The sequence below is a fragment of the Apodemus sylvaticus genome, chromosome X, assembly GCF_947179515.1.
Source record: "Apodemus sylvaticus chromosome X, mApoSyl1.1, whole genome shotgun sequence".
NCBI classification, from domain to species: Eukaryota; Metazoa; Chordata; class Mammalia; order Rodentia; family Muridae; genus Apodemus; species Apodemus sylvaticus.
Genome location: NC_067495.1, coordinates 25269017 through 25287246, shown reverse-complemented (window position 1 = coordinate 25287246; position 18230 = coordinate 25269017). Strand labels below are relative to the sequence as shown.

General features: G+C 41.6%; 1 long non-coding RNA gene across 1 annotated transcript in view; it reads left to right on the top strand.

Moving 5' to 3' along the window:
- Positions 1-14375, top strand: part of LOC127675299 (uncharacterized) — a 45310-nt gene extending 30935 nt beyond the window's left edge. The window contains exons 4-5 of the long non-coding RNA XR_007975470.1: positions 13795-13855; positions 13950-14375. This is a non-coding gene — a long non-coding RNA (uncharacterized LOC127675299). The remainder of the gene's footprint in view (positions 1-13794; positions 13856-13949) is intronic.
- The last annotated feature ends 3855 nt before the right edge of the window (positions 14376-18230 follow it).

Sequence of the window (18230 nt, the reverse complement as noted above, 5' to 3'; positions counted from 1 at the left end):
CACTTATTACCACAGTATCACCATATAACGAATCAACCCCAAACTTAATGGCATTACAAATCTTCTAATTATAACTTTTTAGTATACAAGAAGATAGAGCTTTAACTGTTGCTGTGCTATGCTCACATTTGTGGATAGATTTGTGTAAAATCCTTGTCTCTGGTGAAGGGTTGCTGGTGTGCTGTTTATTGGCTAGAGTGGTCACATTTACACAGTGGCTTCAAGGCTCCATAAGTAGGATTGGATCCCCTCAAGTCCTTTTTGAGGTCAATGTTTAGAACTGAAAGGGGAAAGCATTCAGAATGTAAACAAAGAATATAGAAAAATTAAAAAAAATCTGAAACATAATCATTTTTGATGCTTCATTGTCAAACAACTTAAAAGGTCATCCTAGATTCCAGGTACAAGAGATAGGCACAATTACAAACAAGTTGCAGGAGGCAACGAAGAAAAGGCTTAGTGGTTACAAGCCACTGTTATTGCAGAGGATGCCATTTTGATTCTCAGCACTAAAGCCAAGCAAATCATAACCATCTGTAACTCCAGCTCTGGGGCATCTGATACCCACTTCTTACCTCTGTGGGTATGGGAACTGTACTCAGGTACACTTTCCTAAACTTGCCTGCATACATGTATGCATACACACACACACACACACACACACACACACACACACACACACACGTGCATGCACACGCACACGCACATAATTAAAAACAAGTGAAGAATTTTTCAAAAAAGAATTTCAGGCCAAAGAATGAAGGGGTAAAAAATTGAGATCTTTTTGCAATAATCTACCATGCTAAGCTCGTGTACTTGATTGAATATTAGCTATATCTCCTCTTATCATTAAAACAAAGACTCCAGTAAAGACTAAGTGGATGCAGATAGTTGTCATTGGCAAGTTTGGATTTTTCAAAGATTTTGAAAATTATTATTTTTATTTATTTACTTCTTATTTTGAGACGAAGTCTCACTTGTAGGCCAGGCTATCCTCAAACTCAAGGAGATCGACCTGCCTTGGCCTCCTGAGTGCTGGGATTAAAGGATTGAATTCTCTCTCTCTCTCTCTCTCTCTCTCTCTCTCTCTGTGTGTGTGTGTGTGTGCACATGCATACATGCATATGTGTGTGTATGCATAGGAGTGCAAGTGTCACACTATTATGTATAACAGTCATAGAACAACTCTCAGAATCAGTTGTTTGGAATCCAGGGACTGAACTCACATTGTCTGGATTGCAAAGCTTTACCTACTGAGCCATCTTCCTGGCCTATTTTTGGGGGGTTTTCTACTAGGAGCAAAGGTAGAAATGAATACTTTGACTGAAATAAAGCAGCTAGCCTGTGGATCTTCCCATGTGATGAATTACATGAGTAATGTCTCCATCTGTACCTAAAATGCATAATCATGTGGCATATGGTGATATGAGGAGTCAGATGGGGGCTTCAGACAGGAAACACATCCTGTGTGTAAACTGCAGCTGGTGAGAATAGACACTCCTCATTAGGAGGGAACATAACCATTCATCACTTAAAGGAGGCAGGGGGGTCAGTGGCAGCTCTGGTGTCTGAAGCAATCCTGTGCAATCCCCCAGACCAGGCTGGAGTCAATGGCACAGTGAAACTACTGAGAGAATACAGATGCCATTAGGAACATCCTATTCCATAACAGGAGAGGAAAGGGGTTCTATACTCTCTCCTGTTTAATAGACATGGTGCAGACAGTTGCCCTCTTGTTATTCTCTGAATAAATCCACAAGGATAATTTGGGGAAGGTTAGTAAATGAACACACTCCTTCTAGAAGCAGGGTATCTATGTTAAACTTGTGTTTCCAAAGTTATATTTTTCAGGGATTTCTAAACATCTCCATGAGAAAACACCAAAAGGAAACTGTTGCTAAGGTGGTAAGATGCTTACAGACCCATTGCCCACTCATATATACAGAATGAACTTGCTGGCCCTTAAAGTCCCTGGGCATCAGGGGTTCTCATGTTTCTAAGACTCATTCACCTTGTGATGATTACTATTGAGTGTCCACTTGATAGGGTCTAGAATCATCTACAAGATAAACTTCCAGGCTTACATGCTAGGATATTTCTGGATTTAGGGATAAACTAAGGTGGGAAGACTCATACTATACATGAGTAGATCTACCCATAGGCTTGAGATTTTGGACTGAAGAAAAAGGAGAAAGACAACATAGCAGCAGCATTCAGCTTCCCCCATCTCCTGACTGTGGACACAATGTGACCAACTGCCCGATGCTCCTGGTTGCCATGACTTCTATGAATTGTACCCTCAACCTATAAATAAACCCTGCCTCCCTTAAGTTGCTCTTGCCAGGCATTTTTATTGGAATAGGAAAGATAACTAATACATTCCTTATTTCTGAATGGGAGAGTATAGAGTTTATGTACTGTGTATAACAAAGCACTCTCCCAAACTCTGGCTTGGTACAATACATATTTATTGCTTGGTGGTTTCTGTGGGCTTCTTTGTGGTTGGTTTATGTGGTTAAGATGGCTCCTCATATGCAGAGGCCCTTGTTTCCTCATCATATTTAATATCTGGAGGGCTGCCTGAATGCGTAAGTGTTCTTATGATAGTGCTACTTGAAGAGGGGGAATCTCTTACAACTTAATTACTCTTGGAAGGGATGTATCAGCTTCTTTGGTGGCTTTTTCATCATGAGAACTGATGCTGATATAATAGTGGAGGGGATTATACTAGGATTATACTAAGGTGTTAATACCAGGCAATAGGGACCACTGAGATATCTTGGGTGTTGTCATCACAGACAGATTTAATGGACTTTATACTTCCTTCCTGAGTGATTCCATGGTGTGCTGGCTTGGTTTGAATGTCAACTTGACCCAAGCTAGAGTCATCAGAGAGGAAGGAGCCTCAATTGAGAAAATGCCTCCATGCAGGCCAGCTGTAAGGCTTTTTTCTCAAGTAGTGATCAATTGGAGAGGGCCCAGGCCACTGTGTGTGGTGCCATCCCTGGGCTGGTAGTCCTGAGTTCTATAAGAAAGCAGGCTGAGCAAGCCATCTGGAACAAGGCAGTAAGCAGCATCCCTCCATGGCCCCTGCATCAGCTCCTGCTTTCAGGTTGCTACCCTGCTTGAGTTCCTGTCCTGAGTTCCTCCAATGATGGACTATGATCTGGAAATGTAAATCAAACAAACCCTATTCTTCCCAACTTGCTTTTTTTTTTTTTTGTATTAGAAACCTGTTCTAAGACACACGACCTTGAGTTGAAGCAACACACACACACACACACACACACACACACACACACACACACCACTCATTCACACCCCACACCCCACTCTGGCCTCAGAAGTTTTAAATGTACACTAGGCTTTAATAGAAGAAAAGAGTAGCTGCTTACAGTCCATCCAGTTTGAGCTATTCTGACCTCGTAGAGGTTAGTGCAAAGATAAGCTATACCCAGTGGAAAGGGAAGGAGGTCTCACAGAAGGGAATCTTAATGTATGACACCCCCTTTCACTTATCTCTCTACTATTGGTTTATATCTATCTATCTATCTATCTATCTATCTATCTATCTATCTATCTATCTATCTATCTATCTATCTATCGTCTATCTATCTATCTATCTATCTATCTATCTATCTATCTATCTATCATATCTATCTATCTATCTATCATCTATCTATCAATCAATCTATCTATCTATCTATCTATCTATCTATCTATTGGGGGATCATTTTTCTAGATTAACTCTGGTTAGAGAAACATCCATGTTTAAAAGGAAGAGCTTTTGTTTGTCAGTGGTTGAGATAATTCAGCATCCTATATTTGCAAAGTGCAGAAGTATGAAATATATGCTTTCATAATTCCTCATGCACAATTCCATGACCTAAATGTTTTTTGAAAAGCATCTCTCATAATGATTTGCTAGCAAAATTTGACTTCAGTTGTCCCAGAGCTTCTTATAGTTTCTGTTCTCATTTAGAGTAAATATCCATGTATTTCACTGCATAGACACTAATGCAGTTGATTATAGGATGCTACTCCAGAGACTGCTGGGAAACTTAATAATAGACACTACAAACACTGCATCGCCTTTCATAAAATAGAAAATTATTTGGCTCTGTGTGGGTGGGCACTGCCTTTGTACAGTTAATGCCAACTAGGCAAGTTTTGCAAAAAGGCCAGTTGTCTGACCCCACAGCAGAAAATAAACCCCTATTATTACATGGTCTCAAACCTTAAAAATGATGATGGGAATCTTAATAAAACAGAGGCCACCCAATTTTTTACTTAAAATCCTTTGATTTAGATGGGCTTTGAGGTTTATATTTACATATTTAGAAACAGGGCTGTGGGGATGGTTCAGTTAATAAATTGCTGAGCTGGATCTCTAAAACCCTTGTAAAAAAAAAATAGCCATGCATGGTGATGTGTGCTGGGGAGGCAGATAGGTAGGTCCCTGGTCTAGCCTACTTGACAACCTCCATGCCAGTGGGAAAATGGTAGAGTGTTTGAGGAATACCTTGTGAGCGTGTCTTCTCCCTCCACATGTACATGTGTACACATACATAGATACCTGTGGACATATGTGTACTTTCAAATGTACACAAACACACATACACAGAGAAAGAAAGAAATATGCAGGACATCACACATGATATGACTTTTGAAAACCCTGTTCCTGTGATTGGATGTGTATGTGGCCTTCGATAAATTGTGTAACCTCTGTCTTCCTCATTTGTGAAATAGGGTTATTAGCCCATGGAGCTTATGGTAGGAATTCAGTAAGATGAAATGGTGAGTGATGTGGTAGATAAATCTTATTATTCTATTGCCCCCAGCCACCATCTTGATTTCAAGTTCTGCAATCTGGGCCTTGATTCTGTACAAATTCTTATGTGTTTTGCCCTTTTGTCTTTTGCTAAGTAGTCAATATAATTTCTTCTTGCTTTAAGCATACTATGGAACCTTCTAGCCCAGACAAGTTGCAATATTGAGTGAATGCTTAGTGGGAACCAGACCAATAAACAGATGTTTACTCTAGCTCACCCCCTTTACTTTGTGAATAGACCCAAACTGATCTGTATTTTGCTACATTTCTTGAAGCACAAAACAGCCCCATCAATCAAACGAGGAGCGTTGAAAGGAAGAGTGCACACATTTTAGTTACTTGGGCCTGTTTTTTGCAGTGAATTTAAAATGCACACCAACCAGCATCCATGCAACTCTTGTAAATAATGAAAAGTACATTTTGATTCTTAGCTCCCAGTTAGAGGTCAGAATTCCAAAGGGATCTTAGTTTAGATTTACAGGTTAATTCCTTTTTAATCTCCTCTAACCCTGGTTACACACATTTCTTCATTCTTGGTGATGTCCTATTTGGCTCTAACCTACCAATGAATAAACTATTTCTTCTCTCTCTTTTCCTCTCCCTTCCATCCTTTCTTTCTATCCTTGCTTCTCCCTTTTCACAATCTACGGCTACATCTTTTTTTCGTTCTGAGACAAGGTCCCACAAAGCCCAGGCTGGTCCTGAATTCACCATGCAAACAAAGATGACTTTGAACTTAGGATTCCCCTGCCTCCATCTCCCAAGTGCTGGGATTACAGACATATATCATCACGCCCGTTTGTGCAGGTGCAGGAGGCAGAAGCAGGACTTCGCACATGTAAACAAGTACTACACCCTCAGCCCTAGTCTTTCTTGATTTTTATCTTTTAGTCTAAAATTTTTAATAGTGCAACAAAAGAGAATCATTTAAAAGAAACAAAGGAAATGGCTTTTCAAGTAAAGTGCCTTTTCAACCTGTTGGCGGCCTGTCTCCAGAATTTGTGCTAGTTATATATGGAAAGCAATGGAAATACCTCCTTTTTATCTTCTTCATTTCATTGTTTGCTATTTGTCCATCTATGACAAATGCAGATCTGAATGTAGTTTTATTGCATTAGAAAGCAGAAAGCTCGGTAGGCTGGTGCTCAGGGAGCAGCTGCAGAAGTAGGACAGGCCGTGTATTGTTTAGTGTTTGCAATGAGTTTGCAAGCTTGTTGCGCCTGTGAACCCTCTATTTCTCAGGACCCTATAGTTAGAAAAGGGGAATGGTTAATCCCTGGGATCAACTTGGTAGGATATAGACTCAGGTAGGAGGCAAACCTCTGTGCATGCCTGGGAAGGAATTTCTAAATTGAGTTAACTGAGGAAGGAAGATGTAGCCCAAATGCGGTGGGGGGGGGGGCACCATTCCCTCAAAGGGGGTCTCAGGCAGAATGCAAAGGAGAAGGTGAGTTGGCTACTTCCTTTCATTTCTGTCGGCTTCCTGACTGGATGCAATATGACCAGCCGCCCAGCACTCTGCCATTATGCCTACTCTGCTGTGCAGAGAATACCCCTGAACTGTGAGCCAAGACAAAACCTCCTTTCCTTAAGTGGGTTTTCTATTTTGTCATAGCAACGGGAGAAAGGTGGTGGCTTGCTGTCTTGTAAGTAGTGTGGTACAGGCTACAATTACTATTTGGGACAGTAGAGGAGAAGCACGTTGGGTTTGGATTACAGCGGTTGGGTTTGTACTCTTATTTGTTCTTATTAGTAACTCCCGGTAGCTGTGTAACCTTGGGTAGGCTTCTTAAACACTCTCTACCCCAGTTTGTTTATCTGTTTGCTTGTGTCTTTCTTTCTTTTAGAGTCTCGCCATGTAGATTTGGCTATTCTAGAAGTTATTATGTAGTCTAAGGTAGCCTCAAACTCACAGAGATCCATTGGCCTCTGTCTATTTAATGCTAGGATTAAAGGCATTTCACTTTGTCTAGCTACAGCCCAGTTTCTTTATCTGATTATTGAGTTAATACAACATGTCATTGACTATTATACAAAATACAGAGGAAGTAGGGAGCCTGGGGCTGTAGCTCAGTGGTAGAGCACTGGTCTGCAAAGTGCAATCCCTGACTAAAAACAGACACTTAAAATATGTAGACATCTCAGGATCCACCATTATTTTATGCATCACAAAGAAAAATTTCTAATTATTACATGTGCTTGATGATAGTAGCATGCAGTCTTCTAGCAGAGAAATTAAGTATACCTGTAAGGATTAATTGAATAAGCTAAAATTATATTGACATGGTCCTTTTTGTTTTGAGTAAGGATGTTACCATTGTAGTCCTGGCTGGCCTGGAACTCAGTTTGTAGACCAGGTTGGCCTCAAACTCACAGAGATCTTCCTGCTTCTGCCTCCCAAGTTATGAGAATGAAATATATGATCATCTTAAAAATATGTATAAAATTATACATATAAACCAAGCCAATGTCAATTTCTTGGTTTTTATCAAAATTCTGTGAGGCCTAGCATTGTGGAAAAATGGAGAGATGTATGCATGTGACCTCTCTGTACCATATCAATAACTTACTGTCACTATGGTTACTTTAAAATAAGAAGTAGCAATAAAATTGTGTTTCTTAGACTTGATGAAAGTTAGATACTAGCAGAGACATGGCAATTGTTTAGTAAGTGCCACTTGTTTTCTTCTGGGATGGATCCAAGATGGCTGCAAGAAGTGGAGTCTATGTCCACTCCCCTTGAATTGAGTTTGGCTTATTAATTTGCTTTAACCTATAAATTGTGGCAGAATGTCCTGGACAATTTCCCAGGCTGGGCTTACTCTCTTGCTACTGTCGTGGCCCCTGTTCCCTCGGCAGGTGGTTTGAATAAACTTATTTTCTTTCTTTAAAAAAATGGTGCCACTTCATCTCTTAGAAATGATAAGTTGTGCAATGCCTTAAATTAAGTGACAGACCAGAAACAGTCCATGGAGGGAGGAAACAGATAGGACAAGTCTATTTTAACAGACGGCTTTAAGCCAAATCAATAAAGAAAGAGAAAAGGAAAAGCCCACATCCCTCCCCTGTACAGTGAAGATTAGTCGTCAAGGCCACATCTTGTTCTGCTTTTAGAAGTAGCAACAAGAACTTTCCTTTGTGGACAAATCTCCTATCCCCGGGCCATTTCCTGCTTTCCATTGCTCTAGAGCCAATGTATGATTTTGTGTACGAGCTTTCCTAACGCAGCCATCTCCCCACCCCCGTGTTTTTACCTTTGGCTAGCATCTGTTCATACCAAATGACCCTTCATTTTAGAAACCCCTCTGTCTGAAGGGTGGATTTAGCAGAAACCTCTCTCTTAGAACCAGGGCATCATGCTGTCAGGAGGCTGATCCCATAGTTTATCAGGCACGTACAACCTGCATCTGGGCTGCATATATCCTGGGAGAGTTCTGAATGAATCTGCCACAGCACAAAATCGTACATTTAATTGAAGCATGAGATGAGGGTAGGGGCACATTTTCTTTTATAGCAAAATAACTTTATTAAGGCATAATTGATATAGTGTATGTACTTGGTATTTTTCATAGTATAGTTTCCTTATACTGTATGTAAACATACTGTTCTATAACCTTTACCTTCCCTGTTCTATATTATTCGCCTTGGTATCACTACCTAGATATTTTTACCCTCGTCTCTCCTTTCTCTCTCCCCTCTCTCCCCAATCTCTCTTCTCTCTTTCTCCTCTCTCTCCTCTCTCTCTCTCTCTCTCTCTCTCTCTCTCTCTCTCTCTCTCTCTCTCTCTCCTCTCACCTCTCTCATGGACTCGAACTTGATTTGATATATCCATATGAAATCTAGGAACGACAAATGAGAGAACACATAGATATTTGTCCTTCTGAGATGGATTTTCTCTCCAGCTGCATCCACGATCCTGCATGTGATACACCTTCATTCATTGTGTGGACAGCACCTCATCCACTTGCATTGCTTTTTTGTTGGACACCTAATGTTACTCTCACCACTTGAGACTCAGACCACTACCACAATCTTTGAGCCAAAGCTGACGCAAGCATTAATTAAACACTGGCTAGGTTGATGGACTCTGGTCAAGTCCATTCCAGAATTCCCAGGAAGCGGCCATGGGTCACGTTTTGTAGAGGCTTAAAAAGGCAAAACCAGCTGGGCGGTGGTGGCGCATGCCTGTAATCCCAGCACTCTGGGAGGCAGAGGCAGGCGGATTTCTGAGTTGGAGGCCAGCCTGGTCTTCAGACTGAGTTCCAGGACAGCCAGGGCTATACAGAGAAACTCTGTCTCAAAAAAAAAAAAAAAAAAAAAAAAAGGCAAAACCACAGGACCACTCTATTTCCCCTCAGGGACAAACACTTATCCTGACAAACTTTCTTCTTATGCATTCCCCTCTCACCCCGCCCCATCACACCCAATCAGCGGCAAGTGTACATCCGGATATATGGATGTATTTACTGCTCATGTACCTCCCACCTACATGTGATTAAGCACATTGGTGCAGTTGAGTCAAATGAGCTTGTTTAGGGGCGTGAGAACATGTGGCTTGTTATTCCTATAAATAGTCACCAGCATTTCGAAAGGTATCTGTCCTTGGGCAAGGGGCTTACAGGTTAGAAGCCCATTTGTTTCATGGATCTCTTAGACACAGTAATTAGGACTTAAAAATAATTAGTGGATATTAGCCTAGAAGCTTGGAGTACCCAATACATAATGCATATATCAAATGATGCCCAAGAAGAGGGAAGGAGGGGCCCCCGGTCCTGGAAAAGCTCAGTGCAGCAGTGTCGGGGAATACCAGGACAGGGACATGGGAAGGGATGGATTGGAGAACAGGGGGAGGGAGGAGGGCTTATGGGACTTTCGGGGAGGGGGGATCCAGGAAAGGGAAACTCACTTGAAATGTAAATAAAGAATATATCGAATAAAAATAACAATAAAATAAAAAAGATAATTTTGACTCTCACACTAAGTTGGTCTCATGGCTTAGCAATTTGAATACTGCTGCAGTAGACATTGCAGTATGTGATTATGTGACTGTTTTTGAGGGTTTCATTTTATGTTGTTATTTATTCCTGGTGCTGAAAATGGAAACCTCCGGGGTGTTGGTTTGCAAAGCAAGTGCTCTACCATAGAGTCAACTCCTTCATGCTGCAGTTTCTTCTGTAAACTGATGGTGTGATTCTTGAGTACAACTTTGCATATGACAAGGTTGTGTCACCTTGTCAAAGGGTTGGGTATCCCTGGAAAAACTCAACTATTCTAGCTGACAGCCTGTAGCAGTGCTAACTCTTAGCTCTGTAAGGGACCACCCCGGATGCTCTAGCCTAGCCAAGTCTCCAGAGTTTTCTACCTTCCAATGGACAAAAATTTGTGGGGTAATTATCCCAATACATTTTCAGACAGGTTTATAAGACATCTTGTCAGTTCCAGGCCAATGGATCCTCCAAGTGACTGCAGCCTCAAGGTGATCCCAAGGACAGCAGAAGAATCAGGGTGCCATCCAGTCAATTCCCACAATCATGAACAACGAGAACTGCTTACTGCCATTTGGAGTCATCAAGAAACATTTCAGAGTCATCTGAACAATTCAGAGAGGTTTCTGAGCTAAAAGGTCTAGAGTGGGCTTTCTAACTCAAATCAGAGTTCCATTTTACCAGGAGAGCTTATTGAAAGCACTTGAGATTCACTCGGCGAGGCAAGAGAAGGCTAGGGCCCAGGTGCTGCATTAAGCAGCCGCTCACAGCCCTTGCTGCTGCCATGGATGCTGCTTCCCAGTCACACTGAGCAGCAGGGATAGAAAGGGCATGTCCCCTGGCCTCTGGATCCCAGAGGCAGGCATGTGAAGGATGATGCCTTCCTTTTCTTAAAAGCAGTTTTTTTTGTTTAATGCCAAACAAACGAATTATCTGATGAGGGAGGGGAGGGACATCGGATTTCTGCAGGGCTTCTGCCTTGGGGAAGAGTTCAGAAATGGCTGTTTCCCTTTCATGTGATGATTTTCCTGACAGCTAAATGGTTGGTCCCTCCTTGAAGCAGCTGGGAGGCTGAAGAATTGTGGAACAGGGGATGGGCAAGGGCTTCCTTGGCAGGTCTATTAGCTGTGTGGAAGAGGTATTAGCAGCGTGTTCTAGGGCTGCACAGCTAATTGCAGCCCTCAGAGGGAATGCAGGGCACAGGGAGAAAAGGGTGTGTTCTGGGCTTGGGTTTACAGGCTCAACCAGAAGATGCTGGTAAAATGTAAATCTCCTTAGGCTTCCAAGTAAACTCGTGCTCTAATTCAGCGAGAAGCCAAAGCCCAACGAAGCCTTGACACCAGTCCCCTTGCCTCACCTCTATTTTCTCACTAGTTTAGGCTGCCCTCCCCCCCTCTCAGCCACCATGGTCCTCTTGGAAGTTTCTGGAAGTTCCAGAGGATTGCCTTGCACGCACTGTTCTGTCTGTATGGAGTTCTAGTCCTTCAGCTGCCCCCCTAGCCTGCTTTCTTCTTTTACCTCGATGCTTAGATGTCCCTGCCTCTGTGAGGTCCCACCCTAGGCACTCTTATCACTCCCCTCCACAGGACAACCTTTGGGCTTTCCTGCCTTCCTTTGCCCATGGTCTACATCCCTTGCCTAGGATATAAGTTCTGGACAGGAAGGGAAACTTGTTTGATATAACTATAAGCTAGACCTTTCCTAGAAGGAGTCCTAAAATAGGAGATACTCAAAAATTTGCTTTTCTTGAATAAATAGTAACATGATAATATGAGGCACTGAGACGTTGAAGTGGAAAGTCTGTGGCCATGTCCAAGAGCACAGCCTCATATGAGCCCCGTGCTGCCACTCAACACTTGGAATGTGTTCGAACTGAGATGAGCTATAAAAGTAAAAAAAAAAAAAATGGAATTTGTGATATTAAAATGGCATCAATTGCTTCATTAATCATTCTACTATTGATTAACTTATCTGAATGACAATACTTCAATTACACTATGTTAAATAAAATATTTTATTAAAATTATGTAAGTTCAGAGGTGGGTGGATGGCTCAGTGGGTAAGAGTGGGGAAGTTGCTTTCACTTTGGTGTAAACAGGAGGAAGTGAGTTTGAATCGCCATCACACACATAAAGAGTTGGCCATGGCTGTGTTGTGTGTTAGAGACAGGTGAATTCTGGGAGCTCACTGGTCAATCAATGTAACCAAAATGACGAGCTCCCAATTTGGTAAGATACCCCATGTCTTAGGGTTACTATTACTGTGATGAAACACCATGACCAAAGAAATATGGGGGGGGGAGAGGTTTATTTGGATTACACTTGTACATCATAGTCTATCATCAAAGGAAGTCAGGGAAGGAACTCATGCAGGCCACGATTCTGGAGGCAGGAGCTAATGGAAGCCATGAAAGGATACTGCTTACTGGTTTGCCTCCTGTGGCTTGCTCAGCCTGTGCTCCAGACTTACCAGCCAAGGGGTGGTCCCATCCACAATGAACTGAGCAAGTTACATCAGTCACTAATTAAGAAAATACTGCCGTGGGATTGCCTACAGACTGGTGATACAGAGGCATTTGATTCGAGCTTGTGTCAAGTTAACACATAAAAGTAATCCTGACTCAAGGCAGTAAGACAGAACAATAGAGAGGCATACTTTATATCCTCATGAATTCACATAGGCATGTGTGTGCACACAGACACACCATATATTATAGAATCTCACCTCTTTCATTTTGCTTTTTAAATTGACCTACTAGAACCTTAAAATAGAGTTATGTGGCTCTTCAGGCTGGGCTCTGTTCTTATCTTTATCCTGCACACACATTTGAAGTAGGGACCTGTTTCTGAACTAAGACTTGGCCCTCATTCTAGCAAGTCAACACAATATGGCTCATGCTTTAGAGAAGATGGACCAATGGACAGTGAAACTTGAGTCTGAAAATATGAAGTTTATTGTGATGTCTCTGAAGCTTGCTTCGCTTGTTGGAAACATCTGACCACATGCTGCATAGATGAACTTACTGCCGTCAGTATTTTGTACATTAGCGATTGATTGCTTTCTTGCTGCTGACTCAACAAAAGTAACTTAAGGGAGGAAGCATTTATTGCAGCACATGGTTTAAGGGTACCATTACATCAGGGAAGGAATGGTGGCAGCAGTGTGGAGGAATTTCTCGCATTGAATCTGTACTTAGGAATGTGAGGACTCAGTTCACTTTCTCCTTTTTATTCTGTCTGGTACTCTAGCCCACTGCTCATGTTCAAGATGGCGAGTACTGTTTTGGTTACACTTCTCTGGAAAGGCTCCCAGAGAAATACTCAGAGGTATAATTACAAATCCTATCAAGTTGACAATTAAGATTAATCCTAACTTAAAGAACTTAATCATGGAACCATACCTATTTTTTTTTTTTTACTAAAATGGGATATTAAGAAATATGGATAGACTTTTACCTACTTACTATTCCTTGTGATTATGTCTATCTTGTGGTTCTTTCTATTGTTTAGAAATGAAATAAACAGTTTTTGAAGAAGGGTGGCATTTCTTGTTATTCAGTATTATATTGGTCACAGTTCCAGGCATTGAAAGTATAGTAGTGCATAAAATGAGCCCAAATTCCTAACCCCTCATCTCATAGACTTTCATTTGTTTGTGGGCAAAGAGTGAGCCAATACACAATAAATGGAATGTTTTGGGTGAGTTATAAATGCTATGAAGAAAATCCTTTTAGAGAAAGAAAGGCAAATACCATGTGTCATGGCAGTGGGGAGTGGTTGCTTGGGAAAGGTAGCTGATCTAGGCCTCTTTGATGATTAAGTGAACCCTGGCTGTCTAAGAAAGGAAGTTTACCAGGTGAGAATGGCCAGTGTAAAGGTCCTGAGAAGTGAGTGGCAAATATCATTGGCGGTGAGTAAAATTTGGAGACACTAGGAGCTTTTGAGCAGAAATGTGAGATGGTCTTTCTTTCTTCCACAGAAAATCATTCTGCTGCATACAGAAGACATGTGAGAGAAGCTGACCAAAATCAAGGAGGCTGGTAAGACTACTACTTGAATGGAATCAGAGAATACTGGCTGGGACCAGGGTAGCTCAGTGGGAATGCTTGTGATTGGTTGTTTTGTTTTTCTCAGGTAGCCCTGGATGGCCTAGAACTCTCTATATGACCTTGGACTCTATATCCTCTTGTCTCTTCATCCCGGGGATTACAAACTAGAGTTACTATGTCCCAATTCTGTGGGCTTTGTACATGCTAGGCAAGTGGTCTACCAACTGAGCCAGCTATACACACCCTCCCACAACTCAACTAGGTTTTCGATGCATTTCTTCCACCTTGGATTTCCTTAGATACTGAGTACAGAAAGCAAAGAGCTGGGGCTAAGGTGCCATAACAGGTATTCTTTAGGGGTGAAATTTGAATGTCTTTGCTCTAAGAAAATGCATCCTTGTCATATGTAGTTCAAGGTGGTAAGGTTTGGAATCTGAGCTTATTTACCTTCTTTGTAGCTCTGAATTTTGTCTCCTCAACCATATGCCTGCTCTCAATGATGAAGGTAATTTAAAAGCAGGACAAAGAATATTTATATTTCATGACTGGTGACAAATCATGGCATTTGAAAAAGGTCACAGGAACAATTTTCATTTCATATTTACTTGCCGGGAATAAATATGCATGACATGTTCTCAAATGCTAGGCTCCCATTAAGTTCCTAATAAATATCAACTGGCAACAAAATGCTAGTTGATGATCTAATTTATTTTGAAACAGTAGCAGACAAGTTATCTATATAATGAGATTTTATAACACCCACAGATGGCCTGAGCCTTTTCTTCTTGCTCCCATACTTTTGACAATATTCTCCACAATATACAAGAATACAGTATGTGGGAGACTTTTCTTAATTTTGTCTTTCTGTACTTTTCCTCAAGTAATTTCCTAAGAAGGCTGAAGTTTTCTAAGTTGATCTTAGGGAGAGAGGGATAGAATAAATAAAAAATAATATAAACAAAAAACCCAACCATATACATATAATCTTCTTGTCAATTTCTTAGGTGCTGATGTGATTTTTGTTATTTGTTTATTTCTTCTCTTGAGACAGGGTCTCACACTGTAGCTCAAGCTGACTTGGAACTCATTGTGCCACATATGCTGTCCTTGAACTGGTGGTGGCAAGCCTCTCACCTCAGCCTCCCACGGTCTGGGATTACAGGCTTGAGCACATCCAACATTTATATGCTTCTTTGCAGTTGAGTATCTCATATCAATCTCCACCAGCTATGCTATGAGAATGCCCAGAGTAGAACACTGTATCCTACTACCAGCTGGATCTCCAACGAGATCACCTAGTTTTACTGATTACAGGGGATTCTGTGCAGCAGGTGATCCAGCATATCATTTGTAGATATTTTAGGATGGGCTTTTCCTCTGGGCATGATATGATACTCCTGTCACTATCTAGGACATGAGATAACCTTGGTCAGTATCCATGGACACTGAGTAGACTAATACAGTGACAGCTAGATCTATAGTGATGGCAATGGACTACTGATACTCCCTAGTAGAAAGTGGGAAGTGGTCAGAGGATTCCACCTGGGGCTGTACATATCAATCTCTCCTGGCCTCCCACCTGTAAGTCACCTTGGAAGATGTTAGAGTATCTATGAAGCAGCAGGGTAACTGAAGTTGGGACTCCATATGCTGCCTCCATGAGGCCAACATCCATGGTAGGTTGGGGCTTTGCAATGATGCAAGTATGTTGAAGGCCCCTTGCCTACTTTCCTATACGTAATCCCAACATACATACAGGTTCATTGGGCGTTAGAGTGTCCCGAGTTGCAGAACAATCAAGAGGGTCCCTGGAACCACCTAGGAAAAAGTGAGAGACAAGAGACACGAGAAAATGGACAGCAAGTCTATATTCTGATCAAGCTGTCAAACTTTAATTTTCACACAAGGCATTATAAAGGCAAGCAAGCAGGTGTGGGGATGGGTGAAGGGGGAAAGTCATTATATTTGGGGAACAATCTCAGGGGGCTAGCATCATATCTCAGGAACAGTTTCATCAAATGGACTTAGGTGGAATCCTTGCTTTGGTCTGTATTCCGTGTTTTATCTGTGGTGAATGGATCTTTGTTCATGTCTCCCCAACAAAGTTAAAACAATGGCAGGATTACATTTGGTGTAGTGCCTTCCTTATGGAGTCACTCAAAGCAGATGCTTATGTGGGCCTCGGGGCTCCCATGACATGAACTTTGTGATACTAAAGTTCCTATGTGTGGTTCTGGTTTAACCTTCCCTTTCTTCCAGTGGTAATGTGTAAGGCGATAGATTTGCCTGATTGTGAGTGGCTATACTGCATGTGCCTGCAGAGTAAACTGTTTGTCTTCATGACCAAGGGATGAAACAATCTTTCCATGTAGGACAGGATTGGAGTTAGAGTTTCTACAGTAGGATATGCAAGAGCATCCACTCTTAGAATCTAAAAGCTTCTTTTTCCTATGTTTTATTCAAATGTCAGATAAAAATGAGTTTGAGAGAGGAAAAGGGCATCCAAATCAATTACCATGTCCCTTAGAGGGCAGGCTGAGACTGCCGACTCTATTCTCCAAATCAGTTCATGTACTCACAGTGATCTGAGTGGTCCTGTGTAGCCCTAGCCAATAGATCAGTTTCCCAGCTCTGCCCTCGCCTCTGAGACCACTCAAGGAAGAAGCCATAGGATCCTGATCTATTGTTCTTATATCTTCCCTAGTTAGGCACAACATGCTGGACCCAAAGAGATCTTCCTTGACTTAGGCAATTAGGAGAACTACAAATAAATGTTTACTGGAAATGGTATTTAAAGACTTTTAAAAACAGAAAGAATACATTTCTCTTTGAGCATTTGTGATTAGAATCTGCAGGTGAACATTTAAAAAGCAATGGTACAGTCAGAATGGCTAAGATTAAAAATTCAGGAGACAACAGGTGATGGCGAGGATGTGGAGAAAGAGGAACACTCCTCCACTGCTGGTGGGGTTGGAAACTGGTACAACCACTCTGGAAATCAGTCTGGCGGTTCCTCAGAAAAATTGGCACTTCACTTCCAGAGGATCCTGCTATACCACTCCTGGGCATATACCCAGAGTATCTCCCAGTATGTAATAAGGATACATGCTCCACTATGTTCATAGCAGCCCTATTTATAATTGCCAGAAGCTGGAAAGAGCCCAGGTATCCCTCAACGGAAGAATGGATGCAAAAAATGTGGTATATATACACAATGGAGTACTATTCAGCCATTAGAAACAATGAATTCATGAAATTCTTAGACAAATGGATGGAGCTGGAGAACATCATACTAAGTGAGGTAACCTAGTCTCAAAAGATCAATCATGGTATGCACTTACTAATAAGTGGATATTAGCCTAGAAAATTGGAATACCCAAAACATAATCCATACATCAAATGAGGTACAAGAAGAACAGAGGAGTGGCCCCTGGTTCTGGAAAGACTCAGTGTAGCAGTATAGGGCAAAACCAGAACAGGGAAGTGGTAAAGGATGGGTAGGAGAACAGGGGGAGGGAAGGGGGCTTATGTGACTTTCGGGGAGTGGGGAACCTGAAAAGGGGCAATCATTTGAAACATAAATAAAAAATGTATCGAATAAAAAAAATCACAAAAAAGCAATGGTACTTGAGTTCTCTGAGTCTGTGTGCATGTGTGTGTATGTGTGTGCACTTGTATGTGGGGAAGTATTTATTATATACATATGTATGCAGGTGCACGTGGAGCTCAGAGGACAACTTTGGGTGTCATGAACTTTTTTTTAAAAAAAACCAACCCTGTCATAACTCTCTATTTTCAAAAGCTTTGAGAGACTACCAATCAATTCTAATCCTTTTCCTTACATTAGGATTTCCAAGTGAAAGTAACCTGTTTAAAGCCCTGAGAAAATAAAAAAGAACCCCATCTGAGACTTGGGATTGCTTATTGCTTAAAAGTAATTAAACTTGCCTGCAGAATCATCTCCTTTGCCTTGGTAATTCTCCAGGCTGCTGAAATACCACATTTGCAAAAACACACCCACGACAGAACCTATCCAGTTTTCTCTTCCATCTAGGCTCACCCACACAGGCATCTTGTGGAACCAGACAGTTCGAGGCAAAGGTGCTCCTGGGGACAGCAGAGAGGGGAGCACATCTCTTTGGTATATGAAAATCACATAGTAAAATCCGTTGCTGAATGATGACAAAGGAAACAGATTCAGTGGTAATCTTGATTGGCACTTGTGGCTCCTCTACCAGAACCTACTACACTGGGTTCATCTTTTCTTTCCCAGTGAAAAGCAAAAGCATATTTTTAGTGACTTCTCCATGTCCTCATCATCATCCTGCTAGCACAACTGTTCATAATTCACAGAGCGTACTTGGAA